The sequence below is a fragment of the Anomaloglossus baeobatrachus genome, chromosome 3, assembly GCF_048569485.1.
Source record: "Anomaloglossus baeobatrachus isolate aAnoBae1 chromosome 3, aAnoBae1.hap1, whole genome shotgun sequence".
NCBI classification, from domain to species: Eukaryota; Metazoa; Chordata; class Amphibia; order Anura; family Aromobatidae; genus Anomaloglossus; species Anomaloglossus baeobatrachus.
The window spans coordinates 86,002,810-86,027,226 of record NC_134355.1 but is presented as its reverse complement, the minus strand read 5'-3'; positions in this window follow the sequence as shown (position 1 = coordinate 86,027,226).

Sequence of the window (24,417 nt, the reverse complement as noted above, 5' to 3'; positions counted from 1 at the left end):
ATGGAAAGCTCACTTCATTTTTTTTATTTACATGGAAGCAGTCAGTGGTTTATTGTAGATATATATTTGTCACATCTTATGCTATCAATTCCAATGCGCATAACTGTTCCATATGGACCTTCCTCTTGAGAAATGGATGGTTGTCTCAATTACTTCTCTTTAATGAATTGTATGGGTCAGCATTCTAGCATTGAATTGTGGTTTACGTCTCACTTAAGTCGATTGTGCCCAGCAATATGAAACTATTAATTATATTGCAGTACAAAATGTTGACCATTTACACTTTTGGAAATGATAAAGACTAATTCCAAGTCTTTAAAGGAAGACGTAAATTTTAAAAAGAAATCATTATGGATATTATTTATAGTTTTCTTTCCTATGAGGGTATTAGCAACAAATACTGCAATAAATAGGAAGATCAAAATTAGGATTAAAAGTTGTATATTGTGGAAATACCCAGTAGATTAATGTTGGTCACACTTTCTGACTTTCTGGAGGAAAGAAGTATTGAGTTGTTGGATTTCATCATGTCCAATTCTTTCATTTTCACGGAACATTTGGGTTGATGGATTTTAACATGTCCAATCTTTTCATTTTCAGACGAGATAAAAACAGACAAAGATGTCTGGCAACAGCCTAATCGCTACCCCGCTTTCCATTCAGAGTGTATCCACATTCAGCCATGGCAAGGGGGGTCAGGAGAAAAACCTCTCAGTCCATCCAACTATGCAAAGTGTGTGGTCAGCTTTAGGCAATGACTACACGACAACATAAGAAATAGTTCCCATTCTCATCCAGAAAGTGGGATGATTTTTTCTCATTTGCACAAGACAAGACTAGAAGCAATGGGGTGAAACCGATTGGGAGGAGACAAAGAATAGATATTAGAAAAAACGTTTTGACAGTGAGGGTGATCAACGAGTGGAACAGGCGACCACAACAGGTGGTGAGTTCTCCTTCAATGGAAGTCTTCAAAACGAGACTAGACAGATATCTGTGTGGAATGATATAGTGAATCCTGCTGTGAGCAGGGGGTGGACCAGATGACCCTGGAGGTCCCTCCCAATTCTACCATTCTATGGTTCTGTGATCTTACACAATAGTAAAGTATCTGAAGGCATGGTGGCTCAGAAGTTAGCACTACAGTCTTGCAACGCTGGGGTCCGTGGTTCAAATCCCAGTGGAAAATATCTGTAAGGAGTTTGTATGTTCTCCCTGTGTTTGTGTGGGTTTCCTCCCACACTTCAAAAATATACTGGCAGGGAACTTAGATTGTGAGCCCCAATGGGGACAGTGTTGCTGATGTATGTAAAGCGCTGTGGATTTAATAGCATTATATAAATGAATAAATATTATTTATAATTATTTATTAAAATTGGATGTCATACTGATGGTCCGTATGGCATTTGATTTTTTTTCTTGCACTGTACTGATTCCGGATGTGTGACATTCTGGCACTGCCAGGTGGTCACACACAGAATAGGCCCCCACACAACACCTTCCCTCACAGGGTTACACCAAAGCCTACAAAACCCTAGTCACCCCCCCAGGGTAGAAAAGGCACACCAGTGGGCGGAACCAGGCGGATTGGAAATGCCCACCTAGGGGCTAGAGAAGAGCAGTCAGTTGAAAGTTTAAGTCTGGAGTTCAAGTTGAGAGGAGTGGAGAGAGCAGGGTGGACAGTGGAAGTGGAAGATGAACTGCAAGCCGGAGAGGAAAGGCGTCAGGGTTGGAGCCCCGGCGTGCTGGCTAGGTGGCAGACAGTGGTCCGTGTCTGACAGGAGATGGGAAGACGGCTGCCGGAGATCTGAGGTGGACCGGGACAGGGTAGGAGCCCGCCGGTACCGACACCGGAGAACCGACCTGGAAACTGTGCACAGAGGGGATACCTGGACCCTGAAGCAAAGAACGGAACCACCACCTTTGTTAATTAACCAGTTGAGGACAGAATTATAGGTCCTGCCCCACCCAAAGTCCCAAAAGCAGACCGGCAGCCCACTGCAGGGGATAGGGTATCCGCAAACACCCACTGAGATCCCAACGGTCAGCGTCTGCGGGCAAGGCTCCCATCCGTAATTCTGGGAGCGGGCTCCTATGTTCCATACCGAGAAGCCCAAGGAGAACTAAAGAGTAGTGCAGAGGAAAGTGACACAGACCATCACCCCTGGTGAGGGACCAGAATACACCCGGCCGCGGCGGCCGGCCACTGGCAATTTGGTTTACCAAAGAGACTCTGTGTTTATTGACTCACCACATCAGTGCAACCTCATCCAGCACCACGACAACCAAACTGTGAGTTTACCGTTTCCCTGCAATACCACACAATACCCTGGGTCCTGGGACTTCCCCTCCCCTACCCGTGGAGGGGATACCACCTCGCTGCCCCACACCATCGGTCCCGGGCACTGTCCCCAGAGGCAGCAACGGTGCCACTATCTCATCACCGTAAACCACGGATGGTGTCACAGACAAACCCCTGTAAATATCCCCTTTTCAATCGTGGGCGATGGATGGCTGCACGAGCCCCGGGTCCGGCAGCCACTCGAGCCGCAGCCACCGCCCGGATCCGAGTGCCTCGAGTGGCTCCCCGGTTGTGATCTGTCCCCGCGACAGATGCTGATGCTGTGATTTTGTTTTCTCACATTGAAACCAACGGAGAAAAAAACAACACATATTTTCACTGCCTCATTGAATAATATTGGTCTGAGTGCAACCTTTTTTTTTATTGGATTGCACTTGGCCGATTTATACACTTGTGTGAGCAAGTCCTTAGTGTTAAAAAAATATTTGTGCAGGGGAAAGTAATTCCATCCAATGTCAGCTTTAGGCAAGGGTCTACCTATGAGGATAGCCATTTGTACTGTACAGAAAGGGGATGGGCTTTGGATTCTGCTCAACTGTTTAAACTGTCCACTGTACTACCCCTGCTCCAGGTATATTATTTGTTATTACAAACGTGGAAAACTCTACTCATTTGGTAGAATATGAACTTGCATTATAGATGCCAAAATGCTGAAGTCTGTTGTTCAATCTTTAAAGAGAAGTGAGTTTATACTGTATACAATTGTTATGGTACCTATGGCGAGGACCACCTTCTGCCCAGTGTCATCAGTGGTGACGCGTGTACTTGAGTCTGTTGTCACCGTTTCATAACGCCAGGCTTAGGGACAGTGTGCATGATCAGAAGTCCGGACACACATACGCACTATGAAGCCGGATGTACGTGTCCTGGCTTCAGAGAGGTCTCGTGCGCATGACTGGAAGTGCCCGGACTTCTGTTCATGCGCACTGCATGGCGTCAGAGGCAGTGACAGAGGACACAGGTACGCGCTTCACCCCTGATGACGCTGGGCAATGGGCATTGAATAGCATGTTAGCATGCCCCTGTGGGGAACTAACGTCCTTCTGACTACTCCCTGGCCTCATTAGCATATCATAAAGGATCTTTAGAAATACTTTTTCTAAAGATCTCTTTATCTATGCTACTACATACAGGGACTGTTGGGCAGGGATTAGCAATATGAACCCAGAACTGCCCGTGGTTCTGGATGCATATTACACCTGACAGGTTCCCTTTAAGTGATTTTTATGTTGCCCACATCAGTTACCTACCACCGGTGAATTTGAACCAGAATCACAGGCTTGAAACAAATTTATTTACCTGCAATTTTGTAAAGGTGCCAACAGGTTTGTCAAAGCCCATTTTAGGAATTTTGTGTTAAATTATGTCCAATTTGCCTTTTTTTCTCATATTTTTTTTTTGGAGTTTCAATACACACAAAGGAAATAAACATATGTATGACAAAATGTATAATTGCAATAATTTTCTGGCAGAAATACTTCATTTTCTGGAACAATTTCAAGGGTGCCAACATTTTTGGTCATGACTGTATTTGTATGTATCATTTTGTTTATGGAAACTTTGTTAAAAGTACAAATTCAATTTAATTACCATTCCTGGATTGATGACAGGGGCGGACACAAACAGTAGAAGGCCCCTGTGCAAGAACTGCATAAAGGCTCTCACTTATTCCATAGCTCTTCATGAAGAACTTTATTTTTTATGTAATCCACCAGCAAATGTGAATCATGAAATGTATTAGCTTAAGCCTTTGCGTGTAATCTAATTGATACTAAACTGCTTTTAAGAAGACAGTGGGCCCCTTAATCTAATGGGCCCCTGTATAACTGTGTAATAGGTGGGTAGTGCCCCATGATGTAAGTATGCTATGTCTTATGTGGATATGTGCCGCCCCGGAGGCCTCTGAGGTCACGCCGGTGGCTCCGAGCGATGATGTAGCCATACCGGGCACAGGCGACCGGCTTTTTGTAACGGGGAATAACAATAATACATAAAAAGGGGAGAAAGAAAAATAAAATAAATAAAGAGCTTGTGACGCCAGTAGGGATGTTCGGCTTTAGTATGGCCGGGCACTGCTGGAGGTCCACAGGAATTATGTGGTGATGCGCAGTGCCAGAGGGTTGTCCTCTCGCCTCCCCAACTAGGGCTGGATCCTGGGGGATGTGTTGAGGTAGGGATGACGCAGTAGGGAATACTTCAGTCAGAGACCGATCAGAGAGCTTTTACCTTTTTACTGGAGCTCGGCAGTATATTAACACACCGTCAAATGATGGGGGTCCTCCCTGCCCTGATGGGAGTTTGGCTTCTCTGCTGAATTGTTGTTATCGGTATTGTTGTCTGCTATATTATTATTGTATCTTTGTATTCTTGGATCTCCAAGACAAGAACAATCCAGATTTGTAATCTTTCCTGACAAGCAGGTGACTGGAATCCTGAAGGAAAACTCTCTAGTTGTTCTAGAAGGTTCCAGACTCTCAAGTGCCAATGTGCTACCAGGCAAATGTCACTGCCCTTTATAAAAAGGCTGCAGTCTCTCAGTTTTGTCACCGACCTAGAAGGCACCGGTGACCTAGGGACTGATACCCTGACAAGTGTAGCTGGCCCCTCCAGAGGTTTCTAGAAATCCCCTCAGAGCAGGACCCCTCCATAGTACACTCTTCTCTTCACCTCACATGACAACGAACTGCCCCTCACTGAAATTTACCTCACAACTAAGCTCCTCCCCTTTCTCATTTTAGGGCTCATCACTCAAGAGTTGGTTTTCACTCAAGTGTCAGCCTCACTAAGGGAGTGTATGAAAATGTGTGTTCTGTTGTGAGTAGCAGAGATAGCCAAATACTCATTAAGGCTTACCATACATGTTAAACAGATGGCAATATACATGTAGTTATATAGAGTAATATACTAGGCACAGGGCGCCACATTTACTGCTGAATAATATAAATGCATGTGAATATTTAAGTGATTTTTTTAGAGTAGAACAGATTCCATATGGAGTAAGGTTAGGGCTGTATACTATTTTGCCAAATTCTGCCATCTAGCAGTTTGATTTAAGTCATTAGTAGAGCAAGAGATGGTAGATAAGATAGGATTATGGTAGTGAAAAGGAGAAGTGACAGGTGGCAGGGCAGATGGCTAGGAGAGGGAACTCCCGAGAAGAGTAGTCTAGAAGTGGGTTCAAACGTGAGAGGACATGGCCTCGTTGCTAGGGCCAGTCACGGGACCCTGAGGTAACCTCTAGAGGTCCGGAGCCTATGGCTCACCTGGGCGAGCTCAGAGAGTCATCTGGCTAGAGAAGCTGCCGAGGCCCAGAAACGTGCCAGGAGGTGTATTAGGGGAAAGGAGGCACAGATCCTGAGGTACTGATAACGAGGTCCGAGATAGCGGGGGACAGAACAAAGAGAGAGAGAAAGGAAGGCCATATCTGTCAAAACGGTGTGAAAATAAAAGTAAACAAGACTGTTTGGCCAAGTGAAATGTGTTGTTGCGTGTTTCACTATACGATAGTATTGACGAATGCAAGCAGCAAGTAAGTCTCATGTACCCCACCTGAAGCCATGTCCGCAGAATGAGTCTCCTTGGTGAAGGAAAGCAGAACCTGCACCTCCCGGGGCTGGCTACCTCCTTCCACTGCATAGTTTGAATTAATAAAATGTCCGCACCCAGTATGAAGAGTTAAAAATAAAGATCCTGAGAAAAAAAACAAATTAGACTACGTACCCTCAATTACCTTTGGTGAGTTTTTGATGTTGCAGATTTGCTGCAGCATTTCTGCAACTAATAATTAAAATTAGTTATGCATTTCTTTAGTGCATTGTTTACATGTATTTTATAGTGTTTTTGAAGCTGGCATTTTTGTTTCTTCTGTCATGTTTTGTATTTGATGCTTCTTGATATTTGGCTTTGAGAAAATTCATGTGCAGATTACATGTTTTTTTATGTGTTTCCATTTGCGGAAAAACAGTAAAAATGCATGTGGCTTTTTTACCTGCGAGTTTTCAGTTTTTAATGAAATTCTATGGGGAAAATCTTGGTGAATGACGCGGCCTACGTCATGCACACAAACGGGCATTGAGGTCCTGCGCAGGTGCACTTTGATCTGCCCTGAACTGGGCAAGGGCAGATCAAAGTATTGTAGTGCTCCTGCGCAGGACCTCAATGCCGGTGAGTGTGGATGACATAGGATGCGTCATGCACCGAAGCTTCAGAAGAAGGAGGCCAAAGATGGCCGTAAGAGGCGGTGCTGGCACCGAAGAACGGACAAACCCATCCAACCAGTCTGCACCGCACCGCCCCTTAGGTGAGTATTATAAAGTGTTTTTGATGTTCTACACAGCAGCCTGGGCTCTTATATACAACATGTTAGAATGCTGCATATAAGAGCCCATAGTTGCCAAATCTGGTGACATCTTCCCTTTAAAGCGTTGCGTTTTTTTTACGCAGTCTTAAAAGTATCATACTACCAATTAAACCTAAGAAACTGATCTCTACAATCAATGAAATCTTAAGCTGACTGCCTCTGAAGCTCTATCTTAAATTTCAGCCTGGAAAAGAAACTTGTAACAACATTTAAAATGAGAAAACATGGAGCCACAAAACTTACTATAAATCTAGATGCTCTCAAACACAAGAAAAAAACTAATTTGATCATTCCTTAACCTGTTTTTTCTACACAAAATTAAGAAAATACAACAGAAGAACTTTGCTGTAATTGCCAGAATACGAGAACTTATGTAACATTTGAAGACAGGCATTTTATGAATAAAATTGTAGTTTTGTCTTAATTGGTCATGTCAGTGCAACTGAGATATGACACAAAGTGTCAGCGTGATACTTTAGCAGCTTTTAAAGGCATTTCTGATTTTTTACTTTCTTTTCTTTTTAAAGTCATTTCAGATAAAAGCATTTTCAGATCAGTGTATTGTACAAGCAGCTAAACGATCACAGTCCTCCAGGGAACATTCTTTTCCAAAAATGTTAATAAGGTAAATCTAAAACAAAAAAATAAAAATTCATATATTGGATATTGCCACATTCATAAATTCTCAAACTAATCAATAAATAATAATAATTCCATAAGGTGACTCCCAAAATAAATGGAATAAAGAGATTTAAGGGCATCATGCTGTATATAGGGGCTCCTGTTGAATATTGGAGATTATGTGAGGGCTACTGCTCTATATAGTGAGCTATGTGAGGTTCATGTTGTATATAGGGGCAATGTGGGGGCTCATGCTGTATAAAGGAGGTTATGTTGGGGTTCACCATGTATATATAAAGGAATATGTGTGGGTTCATACTGTATATACACCATGTGCAGAATTATTAGGCAAGTTGTATTTTAGAGGATTTTTTAATTATTGATCAACAACTATGTTCTCAATCAACCCACAAGACTCATAAATATTACAGCTTAATATTTTTGCAGTTGGAGTGGTTTTTTTTAGATTTGGCTATCTGAGGAGGATATCTGTTTGTGCAGGTAACTATTACTGTGCAGAATTATTAGGAAACTTAATAAAAACCAAATATATTCCCATCTCACTTGTTTATTTTCACCAGGTAAACCAATATAACTGCACAAAATTTAGAAATAAACATTTCTGACATGCAGAAACAAAACCCCATAAAATTTGTGACCAATATAGCCACCTTTCTTTATGATGACACTCAACAGCCTACCATCCATATATTTTGTCAGTTGCTTGATCTGTTTATGATCAACATTGCGTGCAGCAGCCACCACAGCCTCCCAGACACTGTTCGGAAAGGTGTACTGTTTTCCCTCCCTGTAGATCTTACATTTTATGAAGGACCACAGGTTCTCTATGGGGTTCAGATCATTTGAACAAGAGAGCCATGTCATTATTTTTTCATCTTTTAGACCTTTACTGGCCAGCCACGCTGTGGAGTAGTTGGATGCATGTGATGGAGCATTGTCCTGCATGAAAATAATGTTTTTTTGAACGATACCGACTTCTTCCTGTACCACTGCTTGAAGAAGTTGTCTTCCAGATACTGGCAGTAGATCTGGGAGTTAAGCTTCACTCCATCCTCAATCCAAAAAGGTCTCACAAGTTCATCTTTGATGATACCAGCCCATACCAGTACCGCACCTCCACCTTGCTGGTGTCTGAGTCAGAGTGGAGTTCTAGGCCCTTTACTGATCCATCCTCTGGCCCATCCATCTGGCCCATCAAAAGTCACTCTGTTTTCATCAGTCCATAAAACCTTTGAAAAATCAGTCTTAAGATATTACTTGGCCCAGTCTTGATGTTTTATCTTATGTTTCTTGTTCAAAGGTGGTTGATTTTCATTCTTCCTTACCTTGGCCATGTCCCCGAGTGTGTTTTTTGATACTCAAGTAACGTTGCAGATCTGAAATATGGCCAAACTGGTGGCAAATGGCATCTTGGCAGCTTCACGCTTGATTTTCCTCAATTTGTGGGCAGTTATTTTGCGCCTTTTTGCCCAATACGCTTCTTGCAACCCTGTTGGCTATTTGCCATGAAATGCTTGATTGTTTCGGTGATCACGCTTCAAAAGTTTGGCAATTTCAAGACTGCTGCATCCCTCTGCAAGACATCTAACAATTTTGGACTTTTCAGAGCCCATCAAATCTCTCTTCGGACCCATTTTGCCAAAGGAAAGGAAGTTGTCTAATAATTAAGCACACGTTATATAGGGTTTTGATGTCATTACACCACACCCCTTCTCATTACAGAGAAGCACATCACCTGATTTACTTAATTGGTAGTTGGCTCTCAAGCCTATACAGCTTGGAGTAGGACAACATGTATAAAAATTATTATGTGATCAAAATACTCATTTGCCTAATAATTCTGCACACAGTGTAGTGGTCCATGTGGGGGCTCATGGTATACATAGGGGGTCTGTGTGTGGGCTCATTCTATATGATGGTCAATATTAAGTTATAAAATTAATATCAATATAAAATATTAATTCTAATTAATATTTTAATATTAATATTGAGCAGAATTAATTTTAGTCTTTTTGTTCAGCTCGCCCCAAGTTTCTCATTTTATGTCTGCAGATGTGCATTTGTGCGTTCTATATCAAAAAGATTGTGTGATATGTCACATGATACATCGGTGCTGAGGGGGCCTTTTGAATGAAAAACAAGCTCTGATAAAGCTTTAAAGAAAATTAAACAATTTATGGCTTTTAGAACATAGTTTAGCCCTATACAAGTCACTAGTGTGACCACATTTAGAATACTATGCACAATTTTAGGCTTCAGTGTATAAGTACATAGCTGAACTATAGAGGGGGTAGAGAAAGACGACCATGTTTATTACGGGAATGGATGAGCTGTAGTTCCAAGACAGGTTATCAAACTTAGGGTTATTCAGTTTGGAAAAACAAAGGCTTATTACAATTTTTAAATATATGAAAGGACAGTAGAGAGAATATTAGAATCTTTCTATTTGTCTTTTAACACCTAGGTCTGCAACAATGACAATCGGGCATCCTTTAAATGTAGAGGAAAGAATGTTTAAAGCACCACTACAGAGGTTTTCTTTTCACCACTGTAGTGGTGCTTTAAATATAAGCCCCACCACCCTCTGTCTTATACTCACCTTTCATACTTTACCAACGCTGATCTGGTCCCGTGTCACCATCTTATGCCTGTAGCTACTGACTGGCCGGAAGTCAGAAGCTACGTCAAAGGCGCTCAATGCATCTCTGAGAGCCAGAGTGAGGCCAGAACAAGGCTCTGTCACACAGTGTTCAGCTCTAAACCTACCAGGTGTCATGGCATTTTCTCACTCTATTCACACTACAGAGTCTGACATGCCGCCTTGTGCTCTTTGAGGTGCTCTTTGAGTTGCTCAGTTAGAGCTGGGCATCGACCAGTTGTGAGTTTACTGGTGGTTGCTCTAGAAGGAGTTAATTCCTGTAGGCCTGTGAATTTCTGCTTGGATCACAGGTTTCTGGAGACCTATCACAGCCACCTCCACGCTTTAAAAGATCGTGGAACCTGCTCTTCTATGCTGATAATAGCTTTTGGGATTCAGTTCATTATGCACGGTGATCCGGCTTCGGGTATACTGCTTGTATGGAAGTCTGGTGTGTATTGGAAATACATTTGTCATTTATTATTTCCTCCCTCCAGAGCACATTTTGTCTATACCTTTGTTAGTGTTTGCTGTGAGTTTGAGTTTTGGTTTCTCCCTGTCTATCTTTTGTGTGGGATTAACCACTCCAGTCCTAGTCCTTTCCTGGGTTGGGAGTGAGGGGGTATTAGACCACGGCTATTCAGAAGTTAGGACTAAGCTGACGGTCCAGACCTCGCCACCATGAGGGACAGTTAGGGACTCCCCTAGCCTGAGGGACAGTTTAGGAGTCCCAAAGTTCTACATCACCTAGTGTGACAGGCTCCCACAGAGATGAATTTAAGAGTGCCTTTCGGCACTCTCCATGAAACCCTAGAACTGGTATTCTTATCACTAACTAACAGTCATCGTCAGCATTATCATACTCTATCATCCCTCTAGCAAGGAAATGTAAGTGTCTCTCTATTGGTTACTGTAGTCTGTATAACTTAACAATATGATACAGTGTACAGGCTCTAGCGGAATCAAAGATGTTACTTGCTAGGCTGCAAGTACAAGGCTTCCTCACACACTATACAAGCTGACCGCCTTCTCTCTCTGACGAGTAGCCTAAATCCCCACTAAATACCGTATCTCTGCACAGGAAGTAAGAGTATGGCTCTGGATCTTGACCAACATAGTCTCCACTTGACCACAAAGCCGGGGCACTGGACTTTGACAGGCATCTGGTCTTCCCCAGGTACTTCTCCTGATTCAGGTCATGGGTTTCCACTAACTTTAATTACAGGCTTCTACTGGCACTGATCATGGGCTTCTACTGGTGCTGATAGCTTAAGTGACTGACCTTCCTTTCAGGTCAGGTCACAGATCTTTCTCTTAGCTTAGCTCACTGATGTTTCTCTCAGCTCGGGTCATGGATCTTCCTCTCAGCTTAGGTCACCAATCTTCCTCTCAGATTGGGTCATGGATCTTCCTCTCAGTTTAAGTGACTGATCTTTCTCTCAGCTCAGGTCACTGATCTTCCTTAGAGTTCAGGCTTTTTATGGGTTCTGAACACTCTAGGGTTATTTTGTGATGATTGGGCTGTAAGCCCACTAGCACACAACCTTCCTGGAACAGGATTCCTGAACCAAGTCCTCTCATTTTGACCCGGCCAGGCCTTTTTATATTTATTAATTGTGACACAATTGCACTAAACTAGGCGTGTCCTCTCAATTCTTCACTCCAGAAAACACACACAGTTACTGTGTACTTTCACTATCCTCTGCTCTTATTACTTTTCGGCCAGCAGATGGTGATGTTTCCTTTCATTTACTTCTGCATCCCTTTACAGTGACATAAAATGACGCTGGCCCAGGTCTACTAATCAGAGGAAGCTCCATGAATGTAAGTTTGTAGGTTCTGCTCCAGTGTCTACTCACTAAAAATGTGGAACTTAAGTAGGGTACTACAAAACCTTTTTGTACAACTCAAGTAGATAAAGATTTAGGGTTACTAATTAAAAGGAAACTATCAGAAAATGACCTATTGTATACATAATGTTTTTGTGTTGCATGGATTGTTAAATAAATAAAAAGACAAAAGGAAAAAGAGGAAGACAACGGGGCACCAAATCTTAGGAGTACTTTGCACACTACGACATCGCAAGCCCATGCTTGCGCTCCCGTCGCAGCTGCGATATCTTGTCATAGCTGCCATAGCGAACATTATTGCTACGGCAGCTTCACATGGACTTACCTGCCCTGTGACGTCGCTCTGGCCGGCAACCTGCCTCCTTCCTAAGGGGGCGGGTCGTACGGCGTCACAGTGACGTCACACGGCAGGCGGCCAATAGAAGCGGAGGGGCGGAGATAAGCGGGACGTAAAAATCCCGCCCACATACTTCTTTCCGCATAGCCGGCGTGAGCCGCAAGACGCAGGTAGGAGATGTTCCTCGCTCCTGCGGCTTCACACACAGCGATGTGTGCTGCCGCAAGAACGAGGAACAACATCGTAACATCGGTCCTTCCGAAATTATGGAAATGACAGACGCTACACCTTTCATACGATTTCGACGCTTTTGCGCTCGTTAATCGTAGTAAAAACGATTCACATACTCCGATGTCGACAGCGACGCCGGATGTGCGTCACTTTCGATTTGACCCCACCGACAGGGGCAGGCTGGGCCAGGGGGCGGGGGGGGGCAATTGCCCCCCGGGCTGCTCTACCAGGTATTGTAGAGGGCCGGCCACCTGCTGCATAATGTCATTATACCACACATGGCCGCGCACAGTGAATTGCGCGCGGCTGTGTCTCCTGTACTGTGGCCGGGCACACTGACACTTCTACAGGCACATGACCGGCCGTATAGTTCAGGAGACATGGCCGCGCGCAGTTCACAGTGCGCGGCCATGTGTGTTCTAATGATGTCATGCAGCGCGCGCTGCCTCCATCCAGCCGAGGAGCATCAGACAAGGTTTCCAGCTACATCCCAGTGGCTAGGAGCTGCCTGGGTAGTGGACGTGACCGGCTTTGTTAGTGGGCGTGGCCATGTTTCCTCCCTCTCCCCCTGCTATAAAGAACTCCAGGACACCTGGAGTTTCTTTCTGTTTTCAGCTGTATTGCTGAGACCCCGCCCCTTACGATCACATGGGCGTGACGTCACCACAGGTCCTTTAGCCCGTGGAATTTACCATTAAAGAAGTCTGTGGCCACAGGGGAGAGAAGAAGAGGAGAGAAGTGTCCCCCAATCATCAAAAGTAAAAAGCCCCCCAGTATGTGTCTGTGTCTGAGTGTATAGGATTGTGTCTGTGTATGAATTTTTGTATGTGAATGTTTTCAAATATGTATACACTTCTATGTGACTATATTTGTGTATGTGTCTGTGTATACGTGTGTGTATACGGCTGTACGCAGGTGTCTGTATGTGTATACGGCTGTACACAGGTGTCTATGTATACAGCTGTATGCAGGTGTCTGTATGTGTATACAGCTGTACGCAGGTGTCTGTATGTGTATACAGCTGTACGCAGGTGTCTGTATGTGTATACGGCTGTACGCAGGTGTCTGTATGTGTATACGGCTGTACGCATGTGTCTGTATGTGTATACAGCTGTACGCAGGTGTCTGTATGTGTATACGGCTGTACGCAGGTGTCTGTATGTGTATACGGCTGTACGCAGGTGTCTGTATGTGTATACGGCTGTACGCAGGGGTGTGTGTGTGTATATGGCTGTACACAGGGGTGTATGTGTGTGTGTGTGTATACGGCTGTACGCAGGGGTGTATGTGTGTGTGTGTATACGGCTGTACGCAGGGATGTGTGTGTGTTTATGGCTGTACGCAGGGGTGTGTGTATGTGTATACGGCTGTACGCAGGGGTTTGTGTGTATGTGTATACGGCTGTACGCAGGTGTCTGTATGTGTATACAGCTGTATGCAGGTGTATGTGTATATGGCTGTACGCAGGGGTGTATGTGTGTGTGTGTATATGGCTGTACGCAGGGGTGTATGTGTGTGTGTATACGGCTGTACGCAGGGATGTGTGTGTATATGGCTGTACGCAGGGGTGTGTGTATGTGTATACGGCTGTACGTAGGGGTTTGTGTGTATGTGTATACGGCTGTACGCAAGGGTTTGTGTGTATGTGTATACGGCTGTACGCAGGTGTCTGTATGTGTATACAGCTGTACGCAGGTGTGTGTATGTGTATATGGCTGTACGCAGGGGTGTGTGTGTGTATGTGCATACAGCTGTACGCAGGGGTTTGTGTGTATGTGTATACGGCTGTACGCAGGGGTGTGTGTGTATGTGTATACAGCTGTACGCAGGGGTTTGTGTGTATGTGTATACGGCTGTACGCAGGGGTGTGTGTAGGTGTATACGGCTGTATGCAGGAGTTTGTGTGTATGTGTATACGGCTGTACGCAGGTGTGTGTGTATGTGTAAACGGCTGTACGCAGGGTTGTATGTGTGTGTGTGTGTACGGCTGTACGCAGGGGTTTGTGTGTATGTGTATACGGCTGTACGCAGGGGTTTGTGTGTATGTGTATACGGCTGTACACAGGGGTGTGTGTAGGTGTATACGGCTGTACGCAGGGGTGTGTGTAGGTGTATACGGCTGTACGCAGGGGTGTATGTGTGTGTGTATACGGCTGTACGCAGGGGTGTGTGTATGTGTATACGGCTGTACGCAGGGGTGTGTGTGTGTAGGTGTATACCATGTCGGTGTTTATGTCTATATATGTGTACACATCTCTGTACTGTATGTTTACAGTCCATGTTTCTGGGGTTGTCTATGTTTGTAAGATGCCTGTATGTGAGGCTGTTGCCCACCATCAGGGTTCACAGCGTTTTGGATTCAGTGTTTTCGCTGCATTGTACAGTACAAGAACAGTGGATGGCATTTCTAGAAATCCTATGCCCACTGTGCGTGTACAGCCCACAGCGAAAACTGACCTGTGGTGCGGCTTCCCGAGCCTTGGCATGTCAATTTATTGCTGTGTAGCCACAAATGTCTCCACAGAGAGAACAGAAGAGAGAGACCGCAGCGGCCCGGACCCTGACTGTGGGCACAGGCTGCTGTGGTCCCTGCGGAGAGTACTCGTGGCCCCGCAGGAGAGGACATGCTGCGTCCAGAACACATAATGTCTAGACCGTTGGGACGTAGGTTTATAGTGTATTGTGTATGTGTAAAACATTTGTATCTCTAGGGCACAGCACTAAATCTATAAGGGTGAATGCCCACCATCAGGCGTCCTCACGGTCTGGACGCAGAGTACTTTCTCTGGTGGAGACGCTAGTCTCTGGGGCAGTAGATTGCGCTGTCCTTGCACACCATCAGAGTGACTGTCAGTTAATTTTCGCTGTGTTTTCCCACTCAGAGCACTAGCATCGCTGTTGGAATAAATTGACTTGCTGAAGATAGGAACAGGTCACTTTATGGAGCGTCTAAAAGAAGCCCAGGGGGTCGGAGATTTCTATAAATCCATCCACTGTGCCTGTACTGTACAACGCAGCATTGTGGACTCAGTGAAAACACTTTGCGACCAAAACGCTGACACTGATCGTGGGCACGCAGCACTAAGGGCTCATTCACATATGTGTTAGGGAATGTCATTTGTCTTTCCATGTTTATGAAAAGAAGTGAAATTAACCCCCTGCACTGTGAGGTAGCTATGTCACCACCTTATGGCCTCCTTCACATGTCTGTGTATGTAGTACGTGTTGTATCCATTTTTTTCATGGTTACCACACATACTCATTATAAGCTGTGGTGCTGCTTACATGTCCGTGTGTTTACACAGACCGTGTGTGATCCCTACGGAGACATCGTTTTTTTTTCCGGCAGCGCAGATGACAAAGGCCAATAGAAGTCTATGGGGCCGTGAAAAAAACACACAGCACACAGATGGCATAAGTGTATAGTCCGTGTGCCAGCCGTGTTCTGTATGAGTTTAACATTTAAAATATAGGGTAAGCTTTTTAATTGCTGTATATGTAGTTAGCTGGGTTATGGTACTGTATCTATGTAGTTTTGCTCCTATATCAATACAGTAAGCTTAGTTAAGGTACTATGTCTATGCAGTAAACTTGTTCTGTTCCCGTAGCTATGTAGGAGGCTTGGTGTCCTGTTGCTGTTTCTATGTAGTAGACTAAGTAAGTACAATTTTGTTCCTGCATGGGTACAGCAAGCTCGGTTCTGCTCCCATATCTCTATAGTAAGCTCGGTTGTGCTCCCACATCTCTATAGTAAGCTCGGTTCTGCTTTCATATCTCTGTAGTAAGCTCGGTTCTGCACCCATATCTCTGCAGTAAGCTTGGTTCTGCTCTCATAGCTCTGTAGTAAGCTAGGTTCTGTTCCCATATCTCTGTAGTAAACTCACTTCTGCTCCTATATCTCTGTAGTAAGGTCGGTTCTGCTCCCATATCTCTGTAGTAAGGTCGGTTCTGCTCCCATATCTCTGTAGTAAGGTCGGTACTGTTCTCATATCTCTGTAGTAAGCTCGGTTCTGTTCTCATATCTCTGTAGTAAGCTCGGTTCTGTTCCCATATCTATGTAGTAAGCTCAGTTCTGCTCCTATATCTCTGTAGTAAGGTCGGTTCTGCTCCCATATCTCTGTAGTAAGGTCAGTTCTGCTCCTATATCTCTGTAGTAAGGTCGGTTCTGCTCCCATATCTCTATAGTAAGCTCAGCTCTGCTCCTGTATCTCTGTAGTAAGTCCGGTTTTGTTCCCATATCTCTGTAGTATGGTCGGTTCTGCTCCCATATCTCTATAGTAAGCTCAGCTCTGCTCCTGTATCTCTGTAGCAAGCCCGGTTTTGTTCCCATATCTCTGTAGTAAGCTCGGTTCGGTTCCCATATCGCTGTAATAAGCTCCTTGCAGTTCTCATATCTCTGTAGTCATCTTGGTTCTGTTGCAGTATCTATGTAAGCAGTAAGCGTGGTTCTGTTCCCATATATATGTACCAGCCTGTTCATAAAGTCTGTTACTGCTGCTTTAATGCAGTGGCCAGAGATAAAGAGACCAAAGGTGGGCCGCCGCAACTTGAGGGCCACTGCCTTATGATTGCCCCCCAGGCTAAAATATGCCAGCCAGCCCCTGCCCACCAACAGTGCACCTGCGATTCAGTAGTGTGCAAAGTACCTTTAAGTGTAGATGTATGTGAACACAGATTTCAATGATCAAATGAATTTTACACTCACCGTGCAGATTTCATCTGTTTATGCTTGTGTGATCCGTGTAGTAGATCAACTCTTAAGGGTGCTTTACACGAGACGATCTATCATGTGATAGATCATCGGGGTCACAGTTTTTGTGACGCACATCCAGCGTCGCTTGCGATATCGGCCTATGTGACACCTTTTAGCGATGCAGTATTGCTCACAAATCGTGAGTCGTGTACTCGTTGCTAGGTTTCATAAAATCGTTTATGAAACATGGCGCCGGTTGTTCATCGTTTCCGTGGCATCACACGTTGCTCCGTGTGACACCCCGGGAACGATGAACATCGCTTACCTGCATCCCGTGGCTCCCGCCGGCTTAATGGAAGGAAGGAGGTGGGCGGGATGTTTACATCCCGCTCATCTCCGCCCCTCCGCTTCTATTGGCTGCCATGTGACGTCGCTGTGACGCCGAACATCCCTCCCACTTCAGGAAGTAGACGTTCGTCACCCACAGCGAGGTCATCCGGAAGGTAACTGCGTGTGACGGGGGTTAAACGAGTTTGTGCACCACGGGCAGTGATTTGCCCGTGACGTAAAAACGACGGGGGCGGGTACGATCGATTGTGAAATCGCACAATCGGTCGTCCCGTGTAAAGCAGGCTTTATTAATCCTCCAGTATGCAGCACGAATCCTCGGGAAAACAATGGGAGTCCTGTAAAGGTGCTCCCACGTGGGTAATAGAGTAAATAGAATAAATCCCTTTCAGCACTTCTGGAGGATGAATGGGATACCAGTGCAAGTTTGTAAATACTTCAAGAGCCTCTTGAAGTATTTACAAACTTGCACTGATATCCCATTCATCCTCTGGAAGCAACGAAAGGGATTTATTCTATTTACTCCATGTATCTATATATATATATATACATATACATACATATATGTATATATATATACATATATATAATATATATATATACATATATATATATATTATTGCCTTATTCTCTCTGTCTGTCTTGCTCCAAAATGACGTAATTACAGTGACAACCATCGCATTGGCCGCTCGGCTCAGCCCCGCCCCCCGCACACATTGGCCGCTCGGCTCAGCCCCGCCCCACGCACACATTGGCCACTCGGCTCAGCCCCACCCCCGCACACATTGGCCGTGCGGCTCAGCCCCGCCCCTCCCCGCACACATTGGCCGCTCGGCTCAGCCATGCCCCCGCACACATTGGCCGCCCGGCTCAGCCCCGCCGCCTGCACACATTGGCCGCTCGGCTAAGCCCAGGGGTGGAATTCAGCTGGTTCTGTCCGGTTCGGGCGAACCGGATGTTAAAATAACAGCTGGTTCGCCGAACCAGCAATAATCAGTTTCGGCGATCCGTTTCCCTGTATTAATTTGTATCGGCGTCTTTAAGACGCCGATACAAATGAATCCCCGTACCTCCGTGCATGCCGCACTTCCGGGTTCAGTGGAGCCAGTTTGCTCTCTGACCCGGCGTCCGGCGGGGTGATGACGCTGCAGAGATCACAGCAGCGTGGTGAGATTAACTCACCGTACTGCCGCCTCTCAGCGTCAGTGTGCAGAGTGCCACGGAGGAGGACGGAGAAGAAGCCACCGGCACTTGGAGAAGGTAAGCGCTCTGTGAGCCGAAGATGCGACTCTGCAGGGCAGGAGGAGGCCACATGGATGCTACAGGGGAGAGGAGGCCACATGAACCCTGCAAGGGAGAGGAGGCCACATAGACCCTGCAGGGGAGAGGAGGTCACATGGAGCCTGAAGGGAAGAGGAGGCCACATGGAGCCTGCAGGGGAGAGGAGGCCACATGGACCCTGCAGGGGAGAGGAGGCCACATGGACCCTGCAGGGGAGAGGAGGCCACATGGACCCTGCAGGGGACAGGAGGCCTCATGGAGCCCCCCACACACATCGGCCACCCGGCTCAGCACCTCGCACACGTTGGGCCCCTATACACCTCCCCCCATTACTACTCCACTAATTAGACACCTCCCCCTATGACTACTCCACCTATTAGACACCTCCCCCCAAGGACTACTCCTATTATATTCCTCTCTCCCCAGGACTACTCCTCCTATTATACTCCTCTCTCCCCAGGACTACTCCTCCTATTATACTCCTCTCTCCCCAGGACTACTGCTCCTATTATAGTCCTCTCTCCCCAGGACTACTCCTCCTATTATACTCCTCTCTCCCCAGGACTACTCCTCCTATTATACTCCTCTCTCCCCAGGACTACTCCTATTATACTCCTCTCTCCCCAGGACTACTCCTCCTATTATACTCCTCTCCCCCCAGGACTACTCCTCCTATTATACTCCTCTCCCCCAGGACTACTCCTCCTATTATACTCCTTTCCCCCCAGGACTACTCCTCCTATTATACTCCTTTCCCCCCAGGACTACTCCTCCTATTATACTCCTCTCTCCCCAGGACTACTCTTCCTATTATACTCCCCTCACCCCCGGACTACTCCTCCTTTTATACTCCTCTCTCCCCAGGACTACTCCTATTATACTCCTCACCTCCAGGACTACTCTTCCTATTATACTCCTCTCCCCTCACCTCCAAGACTACTCCTCCTATTATACTCCTCTCTCCCCAGGACTACTCCTCCTATTAAAGTCCTCCTATTATACTCCTCTCTGAGGGGTGCGCAGCATGGGGGATGGAGCACGATGGGGGGTGCACAGCATGGGGGGATGAAGCATGATGGAGGGTGCGCAGCATGGGAGGATGAAGCACGATAGGGGTGCGCAGCACGGGGGATGGAGCATGATGGGGGTGCGCAGCATGGTGGATGGAGCATGATCCGGGGTGTGCAGCATGGGGGATGGAGCACGATGGGTGTGTGCAGCATGGGGGATGGAGCACGATGGGTGTGCGCAGCATGGCAGATGGAGCATGATGGGGGTGTACAGCATGGGGGATGGAGCATGATGGGGGTGCGTAGCATGGGGGATGGAGCACGATGTGGGGGTGCACAGCATGGGGGATGGAGCACGATGGGGGGTGCGAATCATGGGGGATTGAGCATGATGGGGGTGCACACCTCCCCCACAACACACACACACACACACACACACCACCACACACGCACCGCACAAAACACCACACACACACACACTGGGAATCACAAACACCACCCTACACAGACACCCACACACACAGACAACGCCGCACACACACAATACCCAACACATAACACACCGCGCAACATACATACACTGCACAAAACATACCTCACCCCAAAACACACACACGCACCCCACACACACACACCCACACACAAACTGCACAACATACACAGCACCAAACACACACAACGCTGCAGACACACATCGCTCCACAAACAACGCAACACATACAACGCAACACACAAACAACACCGCTATCACACACCCCCACAACACCCAGAACATTTACAACGCCCTACACAAACACTTGGCAACTACACACATCAACATCTCTATATAACAAAAATCATACATTAACTACACAATAAATTCTAGAATACCAGATGCATTAGAATCGGGCCACCAATATTTATTAAACAAAATTTGTAATCCTCACATTGGCCACGAGGCACTTTTTTTTAGGCTCATGCTTCATGTACTTTCAGGAAGAGTTTACAGCAGGCTCCAAATTACTCTTACCCAACCAATAACAGCATTGTAATAGCTGAAGTAGGGATAAACTCTACATAGCGCACAATGGAAAATTTTGAGCATGCCCATAATCACACCCCAACCCATACCCATTTTACATTTCTTTCTACCATGGCAGGAAGGAATATCAGGGATGGTGGCAATGAGGGACATTCACCAGACACCCGAGACTGCAGGAAGAAGATCTAAATCCAGGACTGTCCCGCTGTGTCTAGGACGGTTGGGAAGGGGAAACTGAACTCCAGTCCAGCATCCATCTCAGTGTCACCCAGCGGCGCGACTGGAAGCCCGTGAATCTCTTACCTTCCGGCTCTTGATATTCCAGGGCTGGTGCAAAATCATCTGTGCTTCATTCTCATCTCTAGTTGGGAACTGTGGATTTATTTTTTTATTAATTCCTAATCATAGCAGCCAGAACGTTCTCGTTTTTATATAATCTTCATTATATGACATGTTGCTTTTGTGTGTTTATAAGGCCGTGTTCACACGTTACATAAATACTGTGTTTTTTTCTGTTTTCTGGAGTTGTTTGTACCCAACTACACAATAACAACCTCCTCTGATTAAAGCATTTTTGCTGCATTTTATTTTCCATTTCCCCTTAATTTGATGCATTTTTGGTCCAGATATGAAGCCGCATTTTTAAGTGATTTTATAGTATAGAAAAGCTTTGGTTCAACACTATAAAAAGGAAATGCGTCTTTGGATGCATAGTGGGTGATGTTTTCATGTCATCACATCCACTTTGCTTGGACAGTTAAACACAGCAGAATTTCTGTGCAAAAAAAACACTGGAAAAAATGCAGCATTTACTCTACATGTGAACATGGCCTAAATCTCCAAGTAAAGTGGATGTGGTTTCATGAAATTTCCTCCCTCCCTCGGTGCATCTTAAGAAAAACAACAAAAAACAACATGCCCCCAGATCACTCCACCAATAGCTTAAAGTAAGTTTCCAGTTTATGAGATGTACTGTAATGACACTAAAGTGGGCTTTACACACAGCGACATTGCTAGCGATGTCGCTGGTGAAAGCACCCACCCCCATCGGTTATGCGTCACGGGCAAATCGCTGCCCGTAGCGCACATCGCTAACACCCGTCACATGGACTTACCTGCCTAGCAACGTTGCTGTGGCCGGCGAACCACCTCCTTTCTAAGGGGGCGGTTCATGCGGTGTCACAGCGGCGTCACTAAGCGGCTGCCCAATAGAAGCAGAGGAGCAGAGATGAGCGGCCGTAACATCCCGCCCATCTCCTTTCTTCCTCATTGCCGGCGGCCGCAGGTACGATGTAGTTCCTCGTTCCTGCGGTGTCACACATAGTGATGTGTGCTGCCGCAGGAACGATGAACAACCTGCGTCCTGCAACAGCAACGATAATCGGGATTAGAACGACTGGTCAACGATCAACGATTTGGTGAGTAATTTTGATCGTTTAACGGTCATTCGTGCGTTTCACACGCAACAACGTTGCAAACGAGGCCAGATGTGCGTCACGAATTCCGTGACCCCAACGACATCTCATTAGCGATGTTGTTGCGTGTAAAGCCCGCCTTATGTCTTCTGTGATCAAACAACTTGTACCTGCTCTGTAGTGAGATCAGGGCTGTTATTACATCTCACACAGGAGTAACCTGTCTGTTCTGAGCTACTCCTGTGAGAGATGTAATGACAATCTGCTCTGATCTCATTGCAAATCATGTACAGTTGCCCTGAGTACAATAAACATTAGAGTGATTGCTGACATCTTTAGACAGGCAGTGCGGGGAGGGGGAAATATAGCCGATCTGACAGTAATATGAGGGAGGAGAGCTGATAAAAGTGTTTTTAATGGGACTGTTATATTGCTCACTAGGTGAAGAGGATCCTCCATTGAGTATGGCAGTGGGGCTCTGGGCACTCTTCTGGCACAATACCTAACATGGGCTGTTTGGACAGATATCGGACCACTCGAATCTTCTGCACTTGAGGCGACCTTCCTCACTCCTGCATGTGCGTCTCTTTGCTTCTTTTCTTCTTGTTCTTTTGATGCCAAAGCTCTGTAACGCCCCGACACCGGTCAAACCGCTTGTTTCCGGATGTCACTGTTCGTGGCTCGAGGGTCTCCGGACCCGGGGGCTAAGGGTCACAAGCGAATGACGAAAGGGGATATTTACAGGGGAGGTATAGTTCATGATGCCACCCGTGGTGTATGGTAATTGGGAGTACCGCCACTGCCATTGGGAGTACCCGGGGTGATGGAGTGGGGAAGCCAGATATTGTCACCCTCCACAGGTAGGGGAAGGCCCTGGGACTCTGGATGGAGGTGTGGGGTGCAGGAGGAGCGTAGGCTTGCTGGTTGCAGGGGTTAATCTGGTACTTACTCAGCAATGAAGCAGATGCTGACAACAGGGTAAACCAAGTCTCAGGGTGCCGCTGCCCTCTTGGGGGAGCTTGTCCGGGTCCCGTCCCCTGCAGCACTGCCTGGTGATCCGTGACCCGCCTCCTGGCAAAGTAATTTAGAGTGTCTTTTGTAGTCCTTCAGCTTGGAGCTTTCCGGGCCCCGCTCCCTACTGTGACTAAGTTGAAGAGCTTGCTCTCAGGGGCTCACGCTTGGGATTTCAGTGGGCTGCTTGTTTGAAAAGCCCTATCCCCCTTGTTGCACTAGTGCCCCCGATCTCTGAGTTTCGCGGGAACATTCCGTAGAGGTCTTGTCCTCCGCAGGTTAATTGCCGGGTTGCCTAAACCTTCTCCCCAACCTAGGGTCCGTGTACCTCATCGTGCCTTTGGTCCCAGACCAGTGATTAGGCCCAGGCTGCTGACCGTCCTCCAAGACAGGTCCCAGGCACCTAGCCTCAATCCCCTGCGACCGGGGGTCCGACTCCTCTAGGTGCAGTCCACCGTCTGCGACCTAGTCTGCTTCTCCCCTGGGAGCTACAACTCCCAGCTTCCTCAGAGCTCCTCACAGCTCGAGGGCTACCATTCAACTCTGGGGAGCTGCTACTCCCAGCTCCTCAGTCACTGGAAGCTACTTCACTTCTGCCTGTCAGCTCTGCTCTGTTCTCCACTTCCTCCCTTGCTGACTTCCCCCTTCCCACCACTCTGTCTGACCCCTAGGTGGACGGCCCTATTCCAGCTTAACCCCTTCAGCCCCAGAGCATTTTCCGTTTTTGCGGTTTTGTTTTTTGCTCCCCTTCTTCCAAGAAGAAATAAACTGCAAAAAAAGTGTGATCGCACAATAGTTTTTGGGATGTTTTATTCTCCGTGTTCACTATATGGTAAAACTGATGTGTCATTGTGATGCCTGAGGTCGGTGCGAGTTTGTAGGCACCAAACATGTATAGGTTTACTTGTATCTAAGGGGTTAAACAAAAATTCACAAGCCTGTCCAATAAAAGTGGTGTACGTTTTGTGCCATTTTCCGAAACCCATAGCCTTCTCATTTTTTGGGATCTATGGATCAGTGACAACTTACTGTTTGCGTCTCGAGCTGACATTTTTAGCCGTACCATTTTTGCGCAGATGCTATGTTTTGATCGCCTGTTATTGCATTTTGCGTAAAACTTGCGGCGACCAAAAAAACCTAATTTTGGCATTTGGAATTTTTTTGCCACTACGCCATTTACCAATCAGATTAATTGATTTTATATTTTGATAAATCGGG